Source organism: Euprymna scolopes, chromosome 29, assembly GCF_053919585.1.
Source record: "Euprymna scolopes isolate OS-2025 chromosome 29, ASM5391958v1, whole genome shotgun sequence".
Classification (NCBI taxonomy): domain Eukaryota; kingdom Metazoa; phylum Mollusca; class Cephalopoda; order Sepiida; family Sepiolidae; genus Euprymna; species Euprymna scolopes.
This window is the reverse complement of record NC_136510.1, coordinates 9,323,315-9,330,063: the sequence shown is the minus strand read 5'-3', so window position 1 is coordinate 9,330,063 and position 6,749 is coordinate 9,323,315.

Genomic DNA, 6,749 nt, shown 5'->3' with positions numbered 1-6,749 from the left:
CTTTCTTTTTATATTTCTTTGAAGAAATAGAAAAGTGAGAAGGACTATATAAGGAGAGAGAGAGAGAGAGAGAAGAAGAAGAAGAAGAAGAAGAAGAAGAAGAAGGATGTAAGATGGATAAGAGAGAGAGAGATTGGAGAAAGAGGTAGTGATTAGACATAGTGAGAGAAAAGAGACGAAAATAAGAAAGGGGTAAGAAAAAGAGACAAAGATGATAAGGGTGAAGAGAGAAAGAGACGGGATAAGAGACAAAGAGAGAGAGTGAGAGAAAGGGAAGTGAAAGGAAAATAGAATGTGGAGGATGAGAGAAATAAAAAAGCAAGAAAACAAATACAGAACAGAAAGAGAGAAATAGAAAGAGTAAAAGAAAGACAAAGAGAGGTGTGGAGAGAGAGAAATAGAGGAGGAGATATAGATAATTAGCGAGAGAGAGAGAGAGAGTGAGAGAGTGAGAGAGAGCGTGTTTAAAAATGTACATCCTTTTATCAGCTCAGAGATTAATTTGCTAAAGAAAAAATATTAGTCATTTTTTACCTTGGTTGGCACTTTCGTATATATATATATATATATATATATATATATATATATATATATATATATATATATATATATATATATATAAGCAGGCTAAATTTACTCACATATAAACGTAACACATCATCCCCAAAAATACCAATGGTATTTGATTACAACAATAACACAGACAAACCCCACAAACCCCTTAAACAAGTATTCAGACAACTGCAACATGACCCCACCCTCAACACCATATACAACACGCTTTCATTCAGTGCAAGAAGACAGCCCCCAAACCTAAGATCACTTCTAACATTCACAAAAATATACAACACTTCAGCAAAACTAGGAGACAAATTATGCAACAAATCCAGGTGCAAAGTGTGCAAACACATTAATACTAGCGACACATTTACACCCCCAGGCACAAACACTCAATTTAAACTCCCTCCGCTCACCTGCGATAGTCCTAATGTAGTTTACATAATATATTGCACCAGATGCACAAAGGTAATTACGTGGGGGAAACAGGCCGAGAGTTCCGCTTACGATGCAACAACCACAAACAAACAATTAGGGACAAATCCACACATCACACAATAGCAATGCGCTACACCTTCCCAGACCACAGCATAGACAATATGCAATGCGTACTTATAGCCTCCAACTTTCGGACACAGACAAAAAGAAGACAACATGAAAAGAAACTCATTCTAAGACTTAATACACACATCTCAATAAAGATTTGGGACCGCTAAATGAGTACTCTTTTTATAAAAAATAGAAACCTACTAAAGACATTTTCTCACGGGGCACAGGACAGAGTGAGCATGCACGGTGGAAGAACGGTTTAGCATCCCCCACCCCTAGAAGTTAGTTTTTGTCTCCGTAAGGCTTTTTATTTCATTTTAGTTTTTCAGATTCCACACATTTCAATTTCCGACATATATTTAAGTCCATTTTCTGAGCACGCATACGTGCGCACACAAATGCACAGATGTAGACACGGGCGCGCCCCCCATTCCCCCTCATAAAACCTATATACTATTCATTATTAGTTATTAATATTATTATTATATTATTGGTAGTACTGTTGTTATTATCATTATTACTATGATTACTATGCTTATTATCATTATTATTATCACTATTCTTCTTCTTCTTCTTCCTATTATTATTATTATTATTATTATTATTATTATTATTATTATTATAATCATCATCGTTATTATGACTATTATTATTATGACTATTATTATTGTTATCATCACTAATACACACACACACACACACACACACACACACACACACACACACACACACACACACACACATATATTATTGCTATTGTTGTTGTTATTTTTACTATTATTCAACTCCTCCTTTAAGCATTGCAATACATCTTTCAGTTTTATTTCCAACATTAAATGTTATTAACCTCTGATTTCTCTATCGAGCTTCTAATTTTTGTGATGGTTTCTAATTTAAAAACATCCTACTTGGCACCCACTTAGCTTGTGCGTATTCTGTGTGTATAGATACGTGAAGCAGCATATGTGGTAGTGCGCGAGAATATATACATGTATGTTCACATATGCGAGTATGTTCGTGGGATACGTGGGTGTCCAATTCAAAGTTTTATGAAAGACTTGGTTTAAATAGTGGCCACACAAGTTGTGGACCATTCCAAGTCGGAAATGCTGGAAGGGTCATATTCAAATAGATCTTTACCTTAATGGCTATACCCGTGCCCCTCCTCCAGCTGCTAACTCTGCCCGCTCACTCATGTTTTCTATCATTCACACCGAGGAAGATCGAAGGATCGGCCGAAAATATGTGATTTTGAAGGAAACATTCTTGTTTTTTTCAAAAGACTTTTTGTATTCCTACACGTCAAAACACAGGAAATAAATACAGAAAAGATATACATTTATATATTTTTCGTATTGATTTTTTATTCATATATATATATATATATATATATATATATATATATATATATATAGTCATATTTTTTATTACCGTTTTATCTGTTTAGTTACGCATGTTTCGGTTACCGAATCGTATTAACGATCCAGTAACTTAATCAGACATTACAGAAATGGTTATTATGATTGGAAAAATGACATTAGAAGAAGCACGAAAAAGAGGGGGGAAAAGGGTGGGGCGGAGATCGACAACAGTTAAGTTTTAAGGTTAAATAAACATTAGACCGTTGTAGAGGTTAGGGGAAGTTTAAGAAATTCAGCTAGACACGGATAGGAATATAGGGAGGGGAAGAGAGAGAGAGAGAGAGAGAGAGAGAGAGAGAGAGAGAGAGAGAGAGAGAGAGCGGTACTGAAAGGGGGGAGAATTTTAATTTTAAGTTTGAAGATTTAATAAACATTAGCAGGTGGCATGGTCAGGGGGTGGGTTAAACTGTTCAACCATTTGAACACACGAATCTCTTCCTTTTTATTGTGTCATGCAATAACATCCAACGGAATATCTGTAATAATATCCTAGTTACAATTAGAAACCTCTGTAACTTACTAATTTCGGAAGCAATCCTTATTTCTAAACACAAGCTCTCCATCATTGATAGACTCGTGCTAAACTCCCCTTATTATTCTCCCCCACAGCTTAATCTACATATCTCTGATAACACACTTTTAATTAGCAAAATTTCTCCACCCCTTTTATCCATATCCTTTTTTCCCTTCTGCTTGCACTATTTCTAATATAATTGAATATCGCAGCTTTTACAGTAATGCGTCTATTCCAAACCTCTATCCAAACTAACCAACTCTTATGACTTTTCTGTTCTGTGTCTACACATTTACCCCACCTTTTAGGGAGACCCGACGTTGTCCGGGATTTAACGAGGATCAACGAATGTTTCACACCACATTTTTATTGTCACCGAAATCGGTGAAATTGACCATTTTTCAATCAAATCGGTTTATTGCTTGCTCTAGTTGGGGACTCACTGCGGTACACTGGAAAGAAACTTCACATGCCTTCTCGCGATGACTTATTCCATAATGCATTCTAATTTACATTGCACTGTAGAGAACCTACCGTTAATTTTATAAAATTATTTTTATATAATTGCTTGAATTAAAGTTTATAATTCAAAAGTCAAGTATTATAGTTTAATTGTACCCTGAACAGAAATATTCACTTTGAACGCGCCCATCTCTTAAAAAATACTGTTGACTTTACACGCCGGCACGCCGGGCCTTTCTGCTTGTGCGGTGATAAAACTACTGAAATGAACTTGCAATGTTAGGTTTTATAAGGCGTTAACTTTGTTCAAAATCAGATTGTTTATTCTTTACTCGAATGTTTTGATTATCGATTAGCGGTTTTCGATACTTATCAGAGGCATCCCCATACAAAACCTATCTAAGAATACTCCCAGACACATAAGCTATATTTGTATGAAATTTCATAAAAATTAGCTCAGCCGTTTCACAGTCCATAGGGAAATCTCTCACGCACACACACACACACACACGCGCGTGCGCAAATAAAGTGCCTTCTATATTATAAAGGGCAATTGTTTGTGTGTATGTATGTCAAAATGAATTTAAAACATACAAACAAAACAAGCACCCACAAGATTGGTATATTCTTGATCGGAGTTACACTGGATGAATAATAGCTACAAATTAGAAAATAATAGTCATTCTTTGAGTCTCAACCGGGCCAGATTTCGTCAGGGAACGAATCTGATTTTCAATCATTTTATATATCAATTTGGGAATAAAATGCGGAATAATTCGTTTAAGAATCTATTATGTAATGGCGAGTGGCTTGTGTGTGTGTGTGTGTGTGTGTGTGTGTGTGTGTGTCCAGAGAAGAGTAAGTTGGGGAGCGGGATGAGGAAAACATGGAAGGGGAGAAAAATAAAAAGGCGGTTAAACAAATTTAGAAGTTTTTATAGAAATGTTACGCTTTTGCCCTGAGAAATACCGGTTCGCTCTACTAGTTTATATATAAGTAGAGATGTACTGATTTACTTTAAAATTTGTATTTGAATACTTATCTGCTATTTTTTCTTCTTCTTCTTCTTCTTCTTCTTCTTTTTCTTTTTCTTCTTCTAAATCTCGACTAACACTTTTGTCTCTCCACAGTTTTGTTTGTTTTTTCCCCACATCTTTTCATTTTCATTTTTGTTGTGCCCACCGCCAACCCGCCATTACACACACGCTTTTCAAATTGGGGGTTCGTGACCAGATTACGCACGGCCTCTTCAGAAAGCCTCGTGCGTTCTCCTCATTCGGCCTAAATCATTAATTAAAAACTTTGCGCACGTCTCGATTTGACAAACCGATCGAAGCAAAATGACAAATTGGTTAACTGATCGATCTGCAGTCAATACCCATCCCCACCAACAACACCTTTCAGTCATTGTAACAAAAAGAAACACCCCTCTCATATTTTTCTGTTTCACGCAAAAACAAATATTTCTGAGATGTCCATTTAATTTACGCGTTTTGTGTTGAAAGTGCTGTTTCAAATTGAAGTGTGACAGACCAACACAAATATATATAATTATAAAACTGTGTGTTTCTTTCTTGCTTTCTTGCATCTTGTCTTCGACGATCGGGCGATTCTATTTACCCCCCCCCCCAAAAAAAAACCCGGGATGATAGATGAATTCGTATATATATATATATATATATATATATATATATATATATATATATATATATATATATATATATATATATATAAAATGGGTTAAGAAATTCCAATGAGAGAAAGATGTATATTTAAATAAGGTGGTGGTCACCAACAATGTGTATTTTTTAACATTATTTTATTATTCCGTGTCTTGGTTTTTCATTGAGAATTATGTTTAGATCATTGTAATAATGTTTTTAAATCACTGAAATCGTTTTTAACGCGTTTCAGACGTTCTGTGAAGCGTCCTCTTCATAAATTATTTAAAATGCTTATAATATATTCAAAATGTGTTGGAGATGTAAATATATATCCTTCTCTCGCTCTCTCTCCCCCCCTCTCTCTCTCTCTCTCTCTCTCTCTCTCTCTATATATATATATATATATATATATATATATATATATATGTTATTTGTTTTTGTTTTTGCGATACGTTTTGCGATACGTCGTAGACGACGAAACACGCGTCAGTGGATAATTATATTTTAAAAACAATATATATATATATATATATATATATATATATATATATATACATATATATATATATATATACATATATATATATATATAAAGCTTTTGATATTATCAATCGCAATGGACTCTGGAAAATTTTTGGGAAACTAGGTTGTCCTACTAGTTTTATGGAGTTACTTCAGCAGTTACACCATAATATAAAAGCCCGAGTAAACTGTAATGGGTCTTTTTCTGATCCAATTTCAGTTGAAAACATGTGTGAAACAAGGTAATATACTTACTCCTACATTATTTTCCATATATTCTGCTGTGATGCTGGTGCATGCTTTTAACAATTGCAACATTGGGGCGAAGTTTCGGTTTGGCACATCAAGTAAACTTTTTAACCTTAGACGTCTCAACGCAAAGTAAAAAATTTTCAAAACATTGTTCTTGAACTTTTCTATGCAGATGATACAGACCTTGTTTCACATTTAGAAACAGACAGCCTCAAGAAAACACATGTTATGTATTCCCCTCCTATAGGAATGCCATATGTTGAACCAAACATCTTGGTTAGTGGTAAGAAGTTAAATGTCACGGACAATTTTCTATATCTTTATAGTACGCTGAGTAAGGACTGTACGCTTAATGCTTAGATAAATCACAGAATATCCAAAGCCAGTTCTGCTTTTGGCAAACTGGAGAAACGTGTGTGGTCAGATCGGGGAATCACATCAAAAACAAAAGTAAGTATTTACGAAGCATGCGTTATCACTACGCTGCTATATGGGTCAGAAACTTGGACAACATATAGAAGGCATCTCAAGTTATTGCAAAGGTTTCACCAAAGTTGTATTCGGAGAATACTTAATATTAACTGAAGGACTCTAACATCTGGCACTGTGGTTCTTGATCGATCAAATAGTAATAGTATTGAAATGGAAATCATTCAAAATCAGATGCCTAATTTGTCGAATGAAAGGTCGAACTTGAAAATGATACTGATCTTGGTAAAATCCGTCGCCTCTATTCAAAGTTTAAGGCAGACATGCAAACAGACATACATACATACATTTATATATTGGTAACTAAAAAATTTCGAC